The 20,050-nt window shown below is 33.7% G+C and overlaps 1 protein-coding gene and 1 long non-coding RNA gene across 6 annotated transcripts in view; one reads left to right on the top strand and one right to left on the bottom strand.

The window, feature by feature from the left end:
• LOC114931230 (ras-related protein Rab-37) overlaps positions 1–20,050 on the top strand; it is a 125,501-nt gene that overhangs the window by 45,571 nt on the left and 59,880 nt on the right. For 2 of the 5 annotated variants that reach the window (XM_029303193.2, XM_029303192.2), the window contains exon 1: positions 12,621–12,890. The exons of the other annotated variants lie outside the window; for them this stretch is intronic. The gene's annotated coding sequence lies outside the window, so the exon portion shown is untranslated. Of the gene's footprint in view, positions 1–12,620; positions 12,891–20,050 lie in introns of those variants that run through there. 5 annotated transcript variants of the gene reach the window in all.
• The window catches only part of LOC146721687 (uncharacterized), a 107,358-nt gene that overhangs the window by 31,568 nt on the left and 55,740 nt on the right, over positions 1–20,050 (bottom strand). The gene's annotated exons all lie outside the window — the stretch shown is intronic.

The raw sequence follows: 20,050 nt of genomic DNA, 5'->3' as shown, positions 1-20,050 counted from the left end.
TGCGTCGGAGATTAATCCCCATCCCACCCCTTTTTCCTTTACGCATATATACATATATATATATATATATATATATATATATATATATGTCCGCCTGTTGCTCTGCCCGGGAGTATATAATCTAATCGAGGCCGAGTGTAAACTACGCGTCGCTGGAAGATCAGACCGATGCGTGATGCATGACGAGGGGGATGAAAGGGGGATGAGAGTGGGCAACACATTTGTCGTGGATTATTGATTTTCGATATTGTGCGCGCGCGCGCGTTTCCCCTCGAAAATATATAATCGGCCACGTGTGCGGCCGCTACCCGCGAATATCGATTAAAGGGATTAAATTAGGAAGCGGCGTGATGTGTGTTTGGGATATATATGCGTTCCGCTGTTTGATCGCGATTTCAAACGCTATATCAACTTTCTTGTTTACTTCTGAATTTCTCCCTCCTAGCTCTCAGCGAACGCCATTTTATAATAATTTGTACATGAAGAATTTTTTCTTAATTTATCCTGAAAAAGCATGATAATCGTGGGACTATATGTTATTGAAAGAATTTTTCGGAGTTTGATTAATATTTATTACAATAAGAAATTTAAGATCTACCACAATATGACAGTATGATATTGGAAGAATCCTATAAGAGTTCCTCTGATTAATATTTACCACAAAAAGCATATTAATATATACATAGTAAAATATGTTTGATTAATTTTTTACTCCGTACGTAGTAAAATTTCCTAATTCTTTATTGTAAATATTAATCAGAGTGTGGCGATTATATCGTCACATGCTTCCCCAAAAATATTAGCAAGAGAAACACGTAGACGAATACGGACACGCACGCATACGAAAAGGATAGAGAGACAAATAAACATAAATAGAAATAAATATAACAGACGAGACGAAAGACGAAAAACATCGTGACGTTAGAGACAAAGAAATTAAATATAGAGAAAGTTCGCGAAGCCTCTCGAAGCCGATCGAAGGGCGTTTTGAGGCGAACGAGAAGTAGAATATTTTTACATGCGAAAGGGAGTTCGCTACCGATAGTCGCCGCGTACAGTCACACTATATCCGCACGGTCTTTCTTTATATATTGCTGTATCGAATTTTAACGTGTGCATTTGAGAAATATATTAGTGATATCAGCAAATACTCTCTCTCACATCATTATTAAATTCCCGTCTCGTATCGTTCCTTCAAATTCATCGCGACGCGCGTAATAATAATAATTACCAAAAGAGAAATTCTTATAAAATTCTTCCAATTGTGCCGATTATTATGGATAACTTCATTTCTAAAGCAGGGGAAAGGATTATTATACACAAATCATTATATATACATTTTTAATTATTATACAGGGTGTATTTAAATAAGCGCGAACAATTTTAGAAGATGATTCTTTGTCGAAAATTAAGGAACCATTTCTTGGAAAATCTGAAATAGTCAGGGAATTTTTTTCATTGAGTCTGCTGGACACCCTGAAATTACGTAAAATGTGAAATATTAAATTTGACATAATCATATGATTGCGAATATTTTTTTTCCTTTTCAAATTCATCAAATACTTGTCATCCATATCTAATCCATCATTCTTTATGCACGGAGAGAATTTTCTCTTAGAATTTACCCTGAAAATCATGGTAATCGTGCGACAGTATACGATATTGGAAGAATCCTATAAGAGTTCCTCTGATTAATATTTACCACAAAAAGCATATTAATATGTACATAGTAAAATTTACTATGTACATAGAAAAGTTTACGAAGAATTTACTATGTACATATTAATATTTTTATTGTGGTAAATATTAATCGGAGAAACTCTTATAAGATTCTTCCAATACCATATTGTCGATACCATGATTTTCAGGGTAAATTCTAAGAGAAAATTCCCTTTGTGTGCACTTTACGTATTTACCGATGGCATTGAAAATCCCGTTAGGTGTGTTTATCTTTTATCACTCTAACCATCGCGAAAAGGCGATCTCGAGCGGTCCGTTTCAAAGTGGTCTCCCACTCCCGAATTCACAGGATGAATCCTGTGGAGATTCCTAACAGAGTTAGGGTCCGTTGCGCCTATCCCTTTGTCCGGGCCCACGAAAGGTCAGGCCTGAACGGTCAGGACGAGTTGGCCCACGCCCTTAAGTACTTTGTACTTCTGCCATTTTGAAAAGAAATAAGAGAGAGAGAGAAGGGAGAAGCCCGCAGTCCCATGTCAGGAAGACATCCGACATCTGCCAACGAGGGGTGGCACAAACCAAGTCGTTTGACCGTTCGCGGAATGCAAATAATCGCTCCCCTTCCGTATTTTCTTCTCTTCTTTCTGCCCAAAGGGGTGTCATCCCCCCAACTCTCCCTCTCTCTGTCCTCGTAATAGGGAAACACATTTCGTTTACGCGGCTGGAGGCGCCCCTATGTTTTCTATATATTCCGAGTTTCATGTCGTTATATATAGGGGCGAAGGAGAAATTTGGTTAAATAGGTATCCCCTTTCGGGAGGTAGCGATGGATTGAAGTCGCTCGCGAGCTACGATAGAGATTATGTATTAAGTACATGTTCGTGGTTCATTACTTGCAATGTCGAGGTATAAGGTTTCTTATTGGAAAGAGGGTTCGCAATCCTACTCTTTTTCTTGGAAGGTGAATTATTCATCTTCGCGTTTACGTGCAACTAGTCCCCTCCGGAAAAAGCTGTTTGATGGTTTTTTTGTCGCCGGGTCAAGTTCAGCGATTGGCATTTAGTTAACCTTTCGAAATCAACGATGCAGTCATGTTAACTGTGCCACACGTCACCCTCGTATTTATGCTTTATTAATTTTTGCTGATGTGCCGACACTTATCTCTCTTTTTATACGCGCTGCCATTATTCTCTTTCTCGACTGAGGGTTGAGCTAATAAACTCCGGCCTCTGGGTTTCCCTCGCAAAGGGACGCCCGAGAGCAGATTTTACCCATCTTTGTCTTCTCAGTCTGCGTGCATCCGTGGAAAGAAAAATTGGCGAGATAAAGAGAGAAAGCCGCGTACATTGAAATTTCCATAAACAATTGAAGGCAAGAAGATTTAAAGAGTTGAATTAATATACGAAAAAAATATACGACATAATGGAAGTTTTTTATTTCACGGGTTGAAATAGAGAAGGTAAGAAAAATTAAGGGATTATTTACCTTTGTCGCGCGCAAAAACGATCTATTTTCGGAAATCTTTTTCTCAGTATATAATATAGTAATCAATGCAGGGTTTTTTAAAGAATTGTATATAAAAAAAATTATTAACATTTAGATGCTTCTAATGTCTGCATGATTTTGCACTGTTCGATGTGAAGAATAAAATTTTTTTTTAAGTAAAGAAATGTAATTACGATCTATCGCGTGCTTTTTTGATTTTCTGTCTTGCCTTTTTTATAACAAAAAGAAGAAGAAATTTTTTGACAAACCTAACTTTTTTTTTCAAATTACCTCATTTCGTGAATTTTTAAAAATTAAAACACTCCCTCGACAGATCACGTAACTATATTTTTTTTTACAAAAAAATATTTTTATTTTTTAGATCGCGAACTAATTTACAGTGCAAAGTTATGCAAACATTGGAATTAAATATATAACAGAAAAAAACTTGCATTGATTACTATGTTATTTACTATAAGAAAAAAATGTAGGATGCAAAACGATATAATTCTTTAAGAAACGAAGATTCGCAAAATCTTTCTATATATAACTTGGATTATCTGCTGAAATTTAATAGCATTAATCATCCTGCATTCCAAATACGATTATCGTCGACCTGTGCATGAAGGAGGAAGCAGGAGAGATTCTGTATCCTGCAAAGCTGCAGTGGATTGACGCAAGATATACAAGACTGAGATTGTGCGTTCCTAGACGAAACTGTCAAGTACAATAATTCGCGTAACCAAATTTGCCGATGGGAATGAGAATTTGTTGCGAAATATGAGTTACGTTAGCGCGCAATTAAGGAAAATCCCACGAAAAATAAGATTCAAGCTCGCAGTTCTATATAAATATGTATAAATAATGCGTAATGTATTCGTTTTTTCATCCTGACTATAGAATTTATTTTACGAATAAAATTTATTTTATTCATGAGTTATATATTTTCAAAATTTTAAATTTCAAGTTTTTTAATATTTATCCATCTATTCTCCCGATTTCTCCCGACATTCTGTATTTATAGTCTAGAATATCTTAAGCGAAATTGAAGAAGAGAAGAGTTTACTCGGAGATGAGAATAAACACAGCGGGAACACGGGTATGGGATATTCACGAGTGTGTATATGTATATATATATATATATATATATATATATATATATATATATATATATATACACATATATACAATATACATTGTCGTATCAAGACTCACTTGTGTATAAAGAGCTTTCGAGAGCTCCCTCAGTGGAATATCGCATTGTCGTTTCAGAAGAGAGAGAGAGAGAGAGAGAGAGAGAGAGAGAGAGAGAGAGAGAGAGAGAGAGAGAGAGAGAGAGAGAGAGAGAGAGAGAGAGAGAGAGAGAGACAACAGGGAATTCGCGAGCATATTCCGCAAGTGGTATCGGTTCTCCGACATTCTCGGATGTAATTTCTATTGTCATGTTCGAAGCGGGTTCAGTAGGACACGACTGCGCACAGGAGCTATTTGCGACGCGTCGCGTGCAATAATTATCGGGACTTAGAGGCTAACCGGACTTAGGCCTGGTCTACAATAAGTCGTATGTCGCAGTCGGATGTCGGAACGTAAGCGATTGTCCAATGAGGAAATTTTGTTTTCAAAAACAAAATTTCCTTTTTTCTTATAGTAAATAACATAGTAATCAATGCAAGTTTTTTTTCTGTTATATATTTAATTCCAATGTTTGCATAATTTTGCACTGTAAAATACAATAGTTCGCGATCTAAAAATTAAAAATATTTTTTTGTAAAAAAAAATATAGTTACGTGATCTGTCGAGGGAGTGTTTTAATTTTAAAAAATTCACAAAATGAGGTAATTTGAAAGAAAAAGTTAGATTTGTCAGAAAAATTTTTTCTTCTTTTTGTTATAAAAAAGGCAAGACAGAAAATCAAAAAAGCACGCGATAGATCGTAATTACATTTCTTTACTTAAAAAAAAAAATTTTATTCTTCACATCGAACAGTGCAAAATCATGCAGACATTAGAAGCATCTAAATGTTAATAATTTTTTTCGAAAACAAAATTTCCTCATTGGACAATCGCTTACGGTCCGACATCCGACTGCGACATATGACTTATTGTGTCTCATACGTCGTATGTCACAGTCGGATATCGAACGTAAGCAATGGTCCAATGAGAAAATTTCTTTTTCGAAAACAAAATTTCCTCATTGGACCATCGCTTACGTTCCGACATCCGACTGCGACTCATTGTAGACCCAGCTTTAGGCGCGCGTGTCGTGTCACGATTCACGATGCGTGCGATAATTGCCGGCTGCGTGCACTGGTAATCGCCTTAATGTCGCGTCAAGGCTCGCACGTAATTAAAGGCCTTGCGGTATAAAGCAGGCCCGTTGCGTAAATTCAAGCGAGCTCGAAGTTTGTTTCTCCACGTTCGTAGAGACGGGAAGTTCCCCGTCGGGTCGACAGGAAGTTGATTTGCATCGCAAACTTTTTACTATTTACGCAATTGCGCAATTTCAACTCGACATATAGACAAAAGCCATTTTCTCTCCCTAATCTTCGTTATTGAATATTTGTTCATTAAAGCTCGAATTATACAACTCTGTTTAAATGCATTTATTTACCTATTTATTTATTTATTATACATATGCATTTATTTACCTATTTATTTATTTATTATACATATGCATTTATTTACCTATTTATTTATTTATTTATTTTTTAATTATATATATAATATAAGTCTGTAATTTTTTATTATATATTTTCTGTTTAAACATATACAATATACATATGTTATTAATTTTTATAAGGATTATAAATAACTAAATAAATATATATATATATATATATATATATATATATATATACATATGTATATAATTTGTAATAGGTATATTATATATTTATGTATAAAAGACGGATAATTATAAACATTAAACTTAAGATTTCTTAATTCTCGTTGTGACTATGTTGGATTGTGACAGAAAAGGATAGTTTACGAATAATTTTATAAGTGTACCAAAGAATTTTATTGTTTCATTGAAATATCTCTTTATGTAAAAATAGCACGAAAAAATTTTCAGCGTCTATATTTTCTCGCTTCTGACGTCACGATTTTGACATGATCGACGAGGATCAAGGAGCCTTAAAAGTTAATTAAATTCAATTCAATCTTTCACTTTAATGTTTTCTCAATATTGAATTTCTAGATTAAATTTAATTCTCTCTTTCTCTTTTTCTCTGTATATAATATTATCATTATTTTTACATCTCGTACAATCAAATATATTTTCACTAAGATTATAAATTAATAAGATTGTTCTAAGCGAAATGTTAGTTACGTTCATGCATGTTGGTAGCGAAATAAATATTCTTGACAAAAAGCATGTTTATTGGATTCAAAAAATTGAATTGTATTTCGACATTGTTATTCGCGATGCTTCCTTTACATGTGATCGCACGCATGATTTTTATTGTGCGACCACGCATTGTTGCAAATAATAAAATGGAGAAAACTATTGGTCTAAATAATGTCATCCGTGAATTCTGCTAGAATATTCATGAGCGACATCATAATCGTTATAAACCTTTCAATACTTTCACGATATTCCAGAATATAAATTTATAACTCTCTTTATGATTCATGGCATTTCGTATTTCGCACACAGTTGAAAAATTTCTGTTAAATTTTACAGATATCACGTGTCCCACACGGTCCACAGAAATTTTTTGTATTAATTTAACATAATATAGATATGTTATATAAATGGAGACACAAAAATATTATGTTAATATTTTAACACAAAACAAATGTAAAACTTGAAATAATTTAAAATAAATTTTGTGTAAAATTAACATACTTTTAATTTTAACAGATAAATCTTGTCACTAATAAAGCAGAACATAAAAATTAAAAAATAGATGCACATTATGTTATTTTTACATTTTTTTAGTTGTTTTAATAATTTAACATTTAAGTTTGACAGAACAGTAATATGTTAAATTAACACGTGAATGTGTTAAATATTGAACACAAAAATTTTAACGGGGACCGTTTTTAACAAGAAAACACAATATTTTCTAGTGTACATATATTAATTTGCAAGAGAATGGCTAAATAAAAAACAAAAAGCGCTATATTATTCGATATATTATTCATCTATGTCGCGATTTTGGATCTCAAAGAATCTGTATAAAGTTCGCGAATATTTGATATATAATTCCAACGCAATGTACGCAAAAGGATTCTCCCTCTTTTTCTGAATGTGATCAATTTACAATCGTGTCGACGATTGTAAATAATACCGAGTTCGTATAATAATGGATTGCGATAATGGAAAATGGCCGTGTTGCACGTACATCCGCACAATTATTATTATTATTATTATTGCCGTTGCTCATATCCGGCCTTATACGGCTCATTCATTTAACCCAAAATTTATATATAATTTCATCGGATTACTCATTCTAAGTTCCCAACCTGACAGGTGGTCGATATATCGACCACCCCCGGCCGTAACGTAAAGGCCAATATAAAAAATTTTTTTTTGCTGTTTCAGCCTCAAAGTTGGTATATTCATGTTTTTTGATGTTCTGAATACGAAAAACATATTGGAAAAAATCATCCTTGACCTCAAAATGACGATCTATTTTGTATCAAAAGCGCAGTGAACTCCAACTACATCCGTGGAGATGCACAATGGCTTCTTCAGTCCCTCTTATCTAAAATGAAGGTGGACGATGCCTTCCTAAAAATGTTAGGTTAGGTTTTACGATACGCAGTACTATTTTTTCGCACTTAGCGCATAAATAATGTGGCTATACGAACTTTGAGGCCAAAATAGCGAAAAAAAAGAATTTGACCTTGAAATGGCAATTTCCAAAGTCAAGGATGCCTTCAGGATTTTTTTCACTATTTTTTCTTTAATAAACACACCAAATTTTGGCTGTAAACATCAAATAGTTTGTGTGCCTTGGGTGGTCGAAATATCGACCACTCCCGCCCTCTAAAGGTTAACGAGACGACAGTCGGACTGTACAAATACCGCAACATATGTATAATTTCTGCTTTGCTAATGACGTCGCATTTCGGTAAATAATTAATAATATCGCGCGAGTCGCGCGCAAGCAAGCTTTGTGTCATCGCGCAATTTTTGTCGAAAAACATTTCTTTTATTTTTAAGATATACATTTCCAAAATCGCTCGTCCGTTCACGTTTTGTTCACGAGAATTCCCGGTAAATGTTTGACCGCTCGTCGGTGTTTCGTTTAATCCGCATATATATATATATATATATATATATATATATATATATATATATATATATGCGGATTAAACGAAACACCGACGAGCGGTCAAACATTTACCGGGAATTCTCGTGTATATATATGAAATATTTAAAATTCAAGAGCTGTTCAAATATTTTCCGAATCGGACGAGAAATTGTATCGAATTCAAATAACATATTTTTTTTGTTGAAAACATAATCGCTCGTCTACTACATCTACATATATATGTAAAATTTTAATTATTCGTTGATAGAACGGATAGTCCATTATATCGGATATTTTAAGAGCCGCGCGAATCATTCTTCCTTTTTATACATATCGCGTACGGGAAAAAAATTCATAAACAATTTCCATGACTTTTTTCTCCATCCATTTCCGCGGGAATCTTTTATTTCTCGCGAAAATGACGAGATATCGAAAGCGACGTCATCAATCGCGCTCGTGAATCTTCTTACTCGGCGAAAAAAATCTTGTTCGAGAAGAGGAGATCAAGTTCGATGAAAAAAGACTGACGCGCATAAATTTTCCAATTGCGCTGAAAAGGAGCTACATCGGGAATCGTGTATATAAATCGAATATCGCCGAAAAGAAACGAGTCACGCGAGCGTGCGAGCTTTTTTTTTCTTCCGCTTTCCGGAACGAGAGGAAAAGCTCCGAGGAATGATTTTTCCATGGGAGAAGGATTTGCGAGGCCAATTTGTTCGCATCCCCGGGAAAAACTTGGTCGAGCGGGGGAAAAAAACGTGAACGGACGAGCGATTTTTTTTTGATGCGAGATACTTTGACGTACTAATAGGCGCTGCGTATCGATTTATCATTCTATCCGATGACACACAGCTCGCGTCTCCTACGTCGACGCTAATTGAAGTTTGATGATTGAGATTCCGTCCGTACGTATTAGCGGAAAAACTGACTAAAGCTCGCAATTTTTTTTCATTCTTTATTCGAGTTTCCGTGTTTTTACGCTACTTTGATAGAGATTAATAATTGTGTCTTCATATGTGGTAATAATATTCTAGCATTTACATCTCTTATTACAATCATGTAATTTATTTTTATATCTTGTTTATTATTCATTTATTATATAATTAGTTCTATATGCAATATTATATAATATTATATAATGTTACATAAAATTATATAATTATACAATTTATTATTATTATTATTGTTATACATACAATAAAAGTAATCATATATAATTAAAAAATAAATAAAATATATAGTAATAAAAAAATATCTAATAGAAATAATTATATATAAATAAAAAAATAATAAATAAAATATAATAAATATACTATAATCAAGATATAATTTTCGATCGATTTGTTCGCGAAGAAGATCTTTAATGGATTGTGCAATACCCTCAAAGTGTGGACTACTTTGGCTGTAATCACAAGTTCCATCACTGACAGAGAACAGGGTACCAGATGATTCACATAGGGTCCCTCGATTGAGAAAACTCCGGATGGAACCCCAGGTGTGTCTAAGGGTGCGAAACGAGTTATCTAAACAGAGGGTCGATCGATCCCTTTTTCATCTCCACGCAGTGATTTATGTTACGGTCTTATTCAATTTTAATATCACATATAAGAGTTTTAACAAGGCTCTGTAATATAAATATAAATTTAACGTATAAGACGGGCAACAAGAGCCAAATCGCGGATGACAATGCGTTATCCTAACGAAACTAAATAATTTTTCGTTAGAATTAAATACCGGTGCACAAGGCACCAAATTTTTACTTGGACACGGCCAAGATTTTAAATATAAGTTAAATATAAGTTCAAATAATTTGATGATAAATTAAAAAAAATAAATTTAAAAATTTAATAAATCGATATACACCGAAAAAAATAAGACAAACGCGCAGACATTTTAACGTAATATTGTCAAGAGAGATAATTCACAGCTTTTGCTTTGGCGGTCGATCGGATTCTCGAAAATTTCTGCAAACTCTGTGCAATTCCGTGAATCGCTCGACGATTTTTCCGCCTCGTCTAGCTTGAGACAGAAAAGTGTATCACAGAATAATCGATTTTATACGGTTCTTTGCCTTCCCGAATAGACATTATTTCTCTTTTGGACAGCTCTGGGACAAGCAGAGAATTGCGTGTACATCGAAAAGAGGCAACCAGTCGAGAAGAATTTCCAAAGTTGTTTGACATATCGGAATCACAATTTAAAGTTTTTCTCAATTTTACGTCGGTTACCAAGTTTTATGTTTAATTTATTTCTTCCAGAATGATAAATATAATATAATTAAAATAAATACAATATAATAAATATTTCATATAAAATTAATAAATAGAAATATATGTATAATGAATATAATATAATTAACAAATTTGATATTTTACAAAGCCCTGTAATTCTAACAATAGCGAAATGTATGCAATTAGTACAAAATTGAAATTAAAATAATTTGATAATGAATGAAAACACAAAATTGATTTAAATAAAAAAAATTATTTATCCAGTACCTAATAAAAATTTATTTTTTTTGAAGATAAAATATTTATTATACAGCATGTATTCTAATCTAGAAAATACATATATTTTTTCGAAAGAATTCGGAGAAAATCCATCATCGGAAGAGGATAACCGAGCTTTTTTCCAGACGGAACATTCTGTATATAAACTCATATATCTCTCCTTTCCCATCGCATAAACCTAGAGTGCTTTCCAACCCGGCCAAATCGTAAACCTTCCCTATCCGTAATAACAATTTTGATTCCGTCCCGTATTGTCGCCTTGAAGAAGAAAAAAAAAGAATTTCACGTCTTTTCGCGAAATCACTGGATCCCTCCCTCGCGATTCTAACCGATTAATTCAAAATCGACTAATCGATTGTAATCGAAAGAAACGTTTCATATTCGATTAATTAAGGTAGTTCTATCGTTACAATATCAACTAAAAGTTTCGCCTCTAATCGATAAGGAAATTCATCGTTTATTTATACAATGTTACCGTAGCAACAATTTTAGTTGAGTCTGTACAGTCTGAACCTTTTCACATAGAAACAGCTCATGTATGAATCATCATCGCAATTTCTCTCCATGTTCCGTTTGGAAAAAAAATTCATTTCTTTAAAAAGTAATATTTTTGAAACTAAACGATGGAAAAAATTTATTTATTTTTTTTTTTAATAATCCCACAAGCATTCATATTGTATACCCCACTGGTTTTTTATTAAAATCGTAAGATCCGTTCTATTGTTATATATTAAAATGTGATGAAAATGCCATCCTTTCACGTGGTGTATATAGAAAAAATGCTATTTTTAATTGTAAATAACTGTTAAACTAAACGGTGAATCGACTTCAAAATTTCGTAATCGATAGATATTAACTTCGTCTACAACATATTAAAATTTCTAAAAATTCGTAAGAATTGTGAAAAACGATAGAATTACCTTAAACGATTGATACTCGATTAATTTCGATTAATCGATTATAGTGGATACGATTAATCACTTAATCGATTTTTCTGATTAATTAATATATTTATTTTTAAAGATTTTCTCTTCTAGAATAATTAATAATCGATTAATCAATTTTAATGAGTATATTCGATTCTAATCGATTAATTTAAAATTGACTAATCGATTGAAAAACGTTTCATACTCGATTAATTTCGATTAATCGATTATAGTGGATACGATTAATCATTTAATCGATTTTTCTGATTAATTAATATATTTATTTTTAAAAGATTTTCTCTTCTAGAATAATTAATAATCGATTAATCGATTTTAATGAGTATATTCGATTCTAATCGATTAATCGCTAATCACGAGCCTTAATCTATATCGATTTCCCGCTCCGGATCCACGAAGTGGATACCTGATATTCCGGGCACACGCAAAGCTACTTCGAAACCTGTTGCCACGAGGTGCCTCGTCGGCGGCGCGTGCGCGTCTGAAAGAAGCGCGCGGCAACGAGGGGGTGAGAAGGGGTTGGTGGAAAGAGGGGTAGGGGAAGAAACGCACGCGTGTCGTCATGGGAACGCGGACGGTTCCTGGCTCGAGACGCTCGTGCCTGATGCCTGCGTGGGCGAGAGGCTTCGGGGGGTTGGAAGGGGGTGACTCTCCCCCGGAGGACGGTTCGCCGACCATCAGGTCGCGAGGGGGAGAAAAGGAAGGGGTAGGTAGGTAGGTAGGTATATAGGTAGGAAACCCTCCCCCGTCACACACAGTGAGCGCCGACAGTTTCCCCCAACTGTCGAAGTCGGCAGTTTCCGAATCCGCGGCCGTTCCGCGGGACCGTTTCGTCTCTTCTCCGTGGAGAGAGAAGAAATGAGAAGAGAGAGAGAGAGAGAGAGAGAGAGAGGGAGAGAGTTCTCTCTTCGCCGACGCGAGTGATCCTATAATAATGTTGGTCTCTGTCAATCGATGTCGATCGCCGCGAAATCTTAAGTTGTCTGCGATTTTTCTTGACCGATTCTCGGCGTAAGTTGTGTCGTGACGTTTTCTTCAAATCTTCTTTTTTTTTTCAGATATTGTGTATAAAAATATATTAGTCATTAGAGCTAATTTTAGCTGTCCTTATATTGCACTTGAATTTTAGTAACCATGCTTAAAATTTAACTTAGCTAAATTTCAGGTGTAACATAGGGGCAGCTAAAATTTAACTAAGGTGGCTAATACTTTCTCTGTGATAAAAATTCTTAATTAATCACTTTTTGTTAAGATATTGTGTATAAAAATATATTAGCCATTATAGCTAATTTTAGCTGTCCTTATATTGCACTTGAATTTTAGTAACCATGCCTAAAATTTAACTTATATAGTTAAATTTCAGGTGTAACATAGGGGCAGCTAAAATTTAACTAAGGTGGCTAATATTTTCTCTGTGATAAAAAATCTTAATTAATCACTTTTTGTTAAGATATTGTGTATAAAAATATATTAGTCATTATAGTTAATTTTAGCTGTCCATATTGCACTTGAATTTTAGTAACCATGCCTAAAATTTAACTTAGCTAAATTTCAGGTGTAACATAGGGGCAGCTAAAATTTAACTAAGGTGGCTAATACTTTCTCTGTGATAAAAAATCTTAATTAATCATTTTTTGTTAAGATATTGTGTATAAAAATATATTAGTCATTATAGCTAATTTTAGCTGTCCTTATATTGCACTTGAATTTTAGTAACCATGGATAAATTTTAGCTACCTTAGCTAAATTTCAGGTGTAACATAGGGACAGCTAAAATTTAACTAAGGTGGCTAATATTTTTTCTGTGATAAAAAATCTTAATTAATCATTTTTCGGATACCCTTTCGTTTGTCGTTACGAACTATTTGAAGTTTAGAAAATCTGTGATTTTTAATAATTAGCAATAATTAATATGTATTCGCATATGTACAATTTTTGAAAGCCCAATTATTTTAGACAATATGAAGATTAGTCTTCTTAACGTTGAGGATACATCGTTTTAAAACTCGGGTTTTTTAGATATTTAATTAATGTGCATACAAGTGTCATAATTGTATAACAATAATTAATGAAGCCGTGTGTTCATTTAAACATCTTTTTTTTTTTTTTAACAATGTACCTCTTTGAGTAAAGTCGAGTTACGGAACTATATTTTCGCGAAAGAATTCACGGAATATCGTGGAATATATCTGCACATTTCTTAATATTTTGCTAATATATGTACATAAGTGCTTTATCTTAAACCGACAGGAATAAAAAAATAATATGACTACGAAAAAGATTTTGAAATTCTTTTGACACGTGTCCAGTTGAATCTCGAGTTCGTATTTCGACACGCTTTTTGTTCATTTCGAGGCTGTCGCCGAAGAGTTTTGTAGCGATAAATCCGGAGTTAATTACAATCTGCCGAAATAGCTTCTGAAAGTGCGCGGCTAGGTTTTTTATCGGTCAATTTTGCCTCAGCCTCTTTCTCTCTGAAAGTTTCTCAGATAAATTTCAGATAAAATCCCTGTGCTTTGCACGAGGATCCAACTACCATGTTTTTCGGCTCAGCGATAATAATCTTGACTAATCGTTGCTCACTTGGACAAAGTTATAATGACATATATCGCTAAAAATTGTTGTCTTTAACGATCGCGTAATATTAACGAGAGAGGTATTTGGAGAAATTTATACCTCTTTAAATTATAAGCCCTATATTAAAATTTTATTAAAGTGGAAAAGACCGTAAAGAAATAATCGAAAATACATTGCTAGTTATGTTTCTTGTATTCCCCTAAATATTCAAAATTATTTTGTAATATAATTTTCTTTAAAAGATATATTTAAAAAATTTATATAATTTCTTCAAACATTTTTGTTAAATATTTATATTAATTTAATTTATATTATAAATTTATTATTAATAATTATCTTTACAAGATATTGTATATATTTATTATTAAAATGTAATTTAGTTTAATCTATCGGCAAATTTCTACGAAAATTATTCATTTCAGTATGATTTATATATATCTTTTTTGTTACACGAAATTCCACGACATCGAAATCTTCTTCAATATATAATGTGATTAAGAAACTTTACAACAACGAAAACTCTTATATAGATAAAATATACATTTAAAGATCGATATCAATTATACACTCCATCTTTTATTCGATCGAACAATTGAGAGGGAGAAATTTCCAAATTATTCTCTCTTTTATTATTAATGCGAGGGCGAGCTTGTCGTTCGAAAATTTGACATATAGTAAGCGGCTTGATTAAATTCAGAATCGCGTGACGAAATGCGTATATTTTATCTCCTCCTCTTTGTCTCTCTTCCAATTTCATTATTTTACGTGTCGCCCCATCGAAATCCAATTCTGCGCACAATTTGCGGACAGATTGTAAGCGTAACTGATTCAGTTGCCGAATAATTCCTATTAACTCCGGATCCTTGAGGTCGTGCCGGCTTCGCCGAATTCGCTGTTTATTTGAATATTTATTATTTCATCGGAACTGCGGACCGGGATCGATTTCCGGAAATCGCATCGATCTTTCGACGAAAAATAAATTTATACTTGTTTTCTTCTTAAAAACGGTCCCCGTTAAAATTTTTGTGTTAAATATTTAACATACGTGTGTTAATTTTATATATTGCTGATCTGTTAATTGAACTTAAATGTTAAATTATTAAAACAACTGAAAAAATGTTAAAATAACACAACGTGCATCTATTTTTAATTTTACACAATAAATATGTTCTGCTTTATTAGTGACAAGATTTTTCTGTTAAAATTTACAGAAAAAAATGTTGATAAGTGGGGATGCTAAAATCTAAAATTAACATATTTTTTGTTAGTTTTTACATAAAAAGTATGTTAATTTTACACAAAATTTATTTTAAATTACTTGAAGTTTTGTATTTATTTTATGTTAAAATATTAACGCAATATTTGTGTCTTTATTTAACATATCCACATTATGTTAAATTGACACAAAAATTTCTGTGGACCGTTTGGGACATGTGATATCTGTCAAATTTAACACAAATTTTTCAACTGTGCAAAGACCGAGATCTCGATACGATTCATTAATTATGTTTATTTCATTAATTATGCTTATTTTGTTGCTTAATTATGTCTATAATTATGTATTATTTTTCGAGCTAATTTTAATTGAAAATGTGAACTGCGTGTGCAATTTTGTCACATCAAACATGTTATTGCATTTGCAATTAATTAATTATAGTCTCATTTCTCAACGATCGAGAAATTTATGTACTATTGGTAAATCTTACTGCGTGCGCCCGCATTATTTCACGCTAATTAACGGACATTCCCTGAATCCACGTGACGAGCAATGCGATGAAATACAAAAAAGGAGAGAGAGAGAGAAAAAGGTAACGTTAACAGATTCACGGATAATCAGTGTCCAATTAATTACTTGGGCGAAAGACGAGATACGCAAGAGACGCTTTTTGCTATTGAAAAGGGATGCGGATCTGTGTCCGAACGTGGGATTAATTACGATTTTCACTGGGAATTTAATTAGTCTGGTAGAATGGCGTCATTGGCCAAATTTCGTGAGACTCGGATGATCCCTCGATCGACATCAAAGTGTTTCCGCGATCCTTTCTTCGGAGGAGTAATTAAACCGATATACGTGGAGATTCGGTTTATACATATAATATAGAATATATCCCCGAGCTACATCGGATATATATTTCTCTCATTACAAATTCTCTGACCGATAATAATTTTACATCGATTTTCTCCCAACGAGTCAACTCACTTTTCAACATTTTAATCAACGATTGAAAATGAGCGACCTCTCATGAATTAAGTTTCAAAGGAGATAAAATCGTACTCCTAGGTTAATTTTCCATGACTTTTACTTAATTGGGATTTTAATGTCGAGCACAGTTGGGGAAATGTCGAAAAGATGGAGAGACAGGGAATAAATCGACTGAAGATGTCGCGAATTTAAGATTATCTGTTTAAACGAAGTCAAACACCTGCGTCTATACAATGAAAAAAATGACTAAATTAATACATATTTAGTTCAATATTTATTCGAATTAAATAAATTTTTTTTTGAGTGTACAAAGATCCTCAATTTTTATTGTGCACATTGAATTTATTCTAAGTATCAAGTACGACCAGAATCGAACATCATTATAATATCCTATACTAACTTTAAATATACAAGATGTTTCCTAAGTGATATTGAAGCTCCATGTTAGGCAATTTTCTTTAACTTTAAAGGCCCACAACTGCGCAGGAAAGCAAGTTGTGCAATGTAAAAAAATTTGTAAAATTTGTAAAATTATTACTTATGTAATTTTACAAATTTTTTTACATTGCACAACTTGCTTTCCTGCGAAGTTGTGGGCCTTTAAAGTTAAAGAAAATTTTTAAAACGACTTAACTTAAATATGACACCTGTCATATTTCGTATATAACCGATCCTGTTGGAAGTTACAACACTATTTAATTTGGAAACATATGCCTTTAGTTATTCTAAAGATAGGTTTACAGAAATAGTATAAAGTGCATTAAACATAATTAATATTATTCAATTAAAATTTACGAAAGATAATCATAAAATTCTTTTATATTTTTCTTTGACTTTGAAGGACCATAATTTGCGGGGAAGCATTTCCGGAAACATAACATGTTCATGGAAACTTTTCGAAAATTGTAAAGGAAGGAATCTAAAATTGAATCACTTCCCGCACTGAAAAAAAATTTGTTACTTGATTCAACCTTTCAACTAAATTATTATTTTGTTAATTGAATATACATTAGTATTTAAATCAAATATACGTGTTTTGTTAGATTTAATATGTTAAATTAAATTTAAACATTTTTATGTGTAATTAACGAAATAATATTTAGTTGGAAGGTTTAATCAAGTTGACAATTTTTTTTTCAGTGTGGAGTTCCCGGGAAAAAATTTTTTATATATAATTAAATATATATATATAAATATTTGTATATTTATATACATATAATCGTAAGATTATATGTGAAATATGTCCATTTTTATATATAACTATATTATATAAATTATAAAGGTTCATATATAATCATGTCAAATTATATATATTTAAATCTATGAAGAAATATTTATTATATTGTTGCGCCCCCGTGTTACGCCCCTGGATCTACATCTTTGTATCGGGTGATACTTTTCGCGGGATCAACTCTTTACGCCTCCGGAAGATCGTCGTCAAGGGAGTTGTTGTTAAACAACTAAGGGTCTTCTTCTGTTTTCGGGAGACATGACAGATTTGGTCTAGCGGTCGCATCGTGCGGACGTTTTCCGAGACCGGAGCTTCTTTGCATTACGAATGCACTATTTGTTATATTTCATTGGTTTCGTGTATTGGTTCCTCATATTAAAGTTCATTTCCCTATTATGCGAGTGTCTTTATTTCGCGCGCGAGTGAGAGTGACTGTGTGTGAGTGACTGAGCGAGAGGCGTCCCGAGGACGCAACATTTTGGGGGCTCGTCCGGGATCAAAACCGAAAGAATCGCATCTTCCTGAGAGAACGCCAAAATGACGACTCAACATTCGCCGAAAGCGACGCGTTCCCGAACAACGATGAAGGAGATAGACGAGACGGATGCGTTGCAGACCGCACTGCGAGAACTACGAGAAATGCGGGCCGAACGAGAACATCAGCAAGCTCGCTTTGAGACTCTTCTCCGAGAGAAGGACGAACAGCTGCACCAGCTCGAATTGAGGATCTCCTCGCAGCAAACTAACCAGCTAAGTCCTTCTAATATAAGAGCTTCTGGGGATACACGACTGAATTTAGCTTGCGCGAGTACCGCGAGTGCCGCGATAGCCGCGAGTGCCGTGATAAACGCGGGTGAGACGACCGGTGACTTTCGTGCGAAAACGGGCTTAAAACTGAAGCCCGATACATTCGATGGAAGGGTTCCGCTGCGGGAGTTTCTCTCCCAATTTCTTTTGATAGCCGTCGCGAATAATTGGGATGAGAAAGCAAAAATGATTACTCTCGCTGCAAATTTAAGGGGAAAAGCTCGGTCCGTTTTAGAAAATGTCGAGAATTTTGAAGAATTAACATTCGCGGAATTAAAATCAAAATTAGAGTTGCTTTTTGAAGACGGAAACTTGACGCAAAATTATTACTATCTTTTTACGACACGGAAACAAAAATATGGAGAGGATTTCGATTCCTTTGGAGCCGAACTTGAGAGACTGTCGCGTCTGGCTTACCCCGAATGTTCATATGCGGTCCGCGATAAAATAGCATGCGCGCAATTTGTCTCGGCATTAATAGACGGGTTTGTCAAAAGAACCCTTCAACTGGAGGGAATTACATCCTTAAATTTGGCTATAGAAAGAGCTAAGGCCATAAAAATAATTCAGGGGGATAGTTTTGATAGAAAAAGAGACAATTTTAGTAATAAAGGAAATTACGGCAAAATAAGTCAAAATTATCAAAAAGGAGAGAGGAGCGACGCGCGAACCGATTCCGAAAAAAAGAAAAGCGAACGGTTTGACTCGAAAGGGGAAGCGCAAGCGAACAACTTTTCGGCCAAAGAGAAAGAATGTTGGTCTTGCGGGAAGACTGGGCATTTGCGTTTTCAATGTCCTGAGGCGAAGAAAACTAGAGGTAGTTGAATTTTTCGGGGAAAATTCAATTCTTACAGAAAACGCCCCGACGTCCAATTTTGTTGATCTCATTGATTGTAGTGTTAGAAGGACCTTTCTCTATTGTAAAGAAATTCAACGATGTGGTGTACTGCATTCAGAAGACACCCAGACATCGGAAGAAAGTAGTGCATGCAGATAGATTAGCTCCATTTTTAGATAGAAATATTGATTGTTAATTAGAAATAGTACAAAACTCAAATAAAGATTGCTAGGAATTGGAGAGTTGTGTTTGTGTGTATATTTGTAAGTACATTTTTTTAATTGGTGAATTTATTCTGCGTAAGGAATGTTTTCTTTTCTAGTTGGAAATTTTTAAGAAGAGGCTTGCCTGAGTTTCTGTTACAAGAGAATTCTCTGAGAAAGTTCCTGCGACCATTACTCATCGAGGGCAACTGGCTCCTTTCAATTGAGAAGACCGTCTCATCTTCAGAAGATTGGTCATTTGGTTCATCACGTTGAAGACTGTCCCTCTCGTGGTTTTTGATCCGTGGTTTT

The sequence above is a fragment of the Nylanderia fulva genome, unplaced genomic scaffold (assembly GCF_048542155.1).
Source record: "Nylanderia fulva isolate GAGA-0341 unplaced genomic scaffold, ASM4854215v1 Scaffold43, whole genome shotgun sequence".
NCBI lineage: Eukaryota > Metazoa > Arthropoda > Insecta > Hymenoptera > Formicidae > Nylanderia > Nylanderia fulva.
Note: the sequence above shows the minus strand (reverse complement) of the source record. Positions and strands in the feature narration are given on the sequence as shown.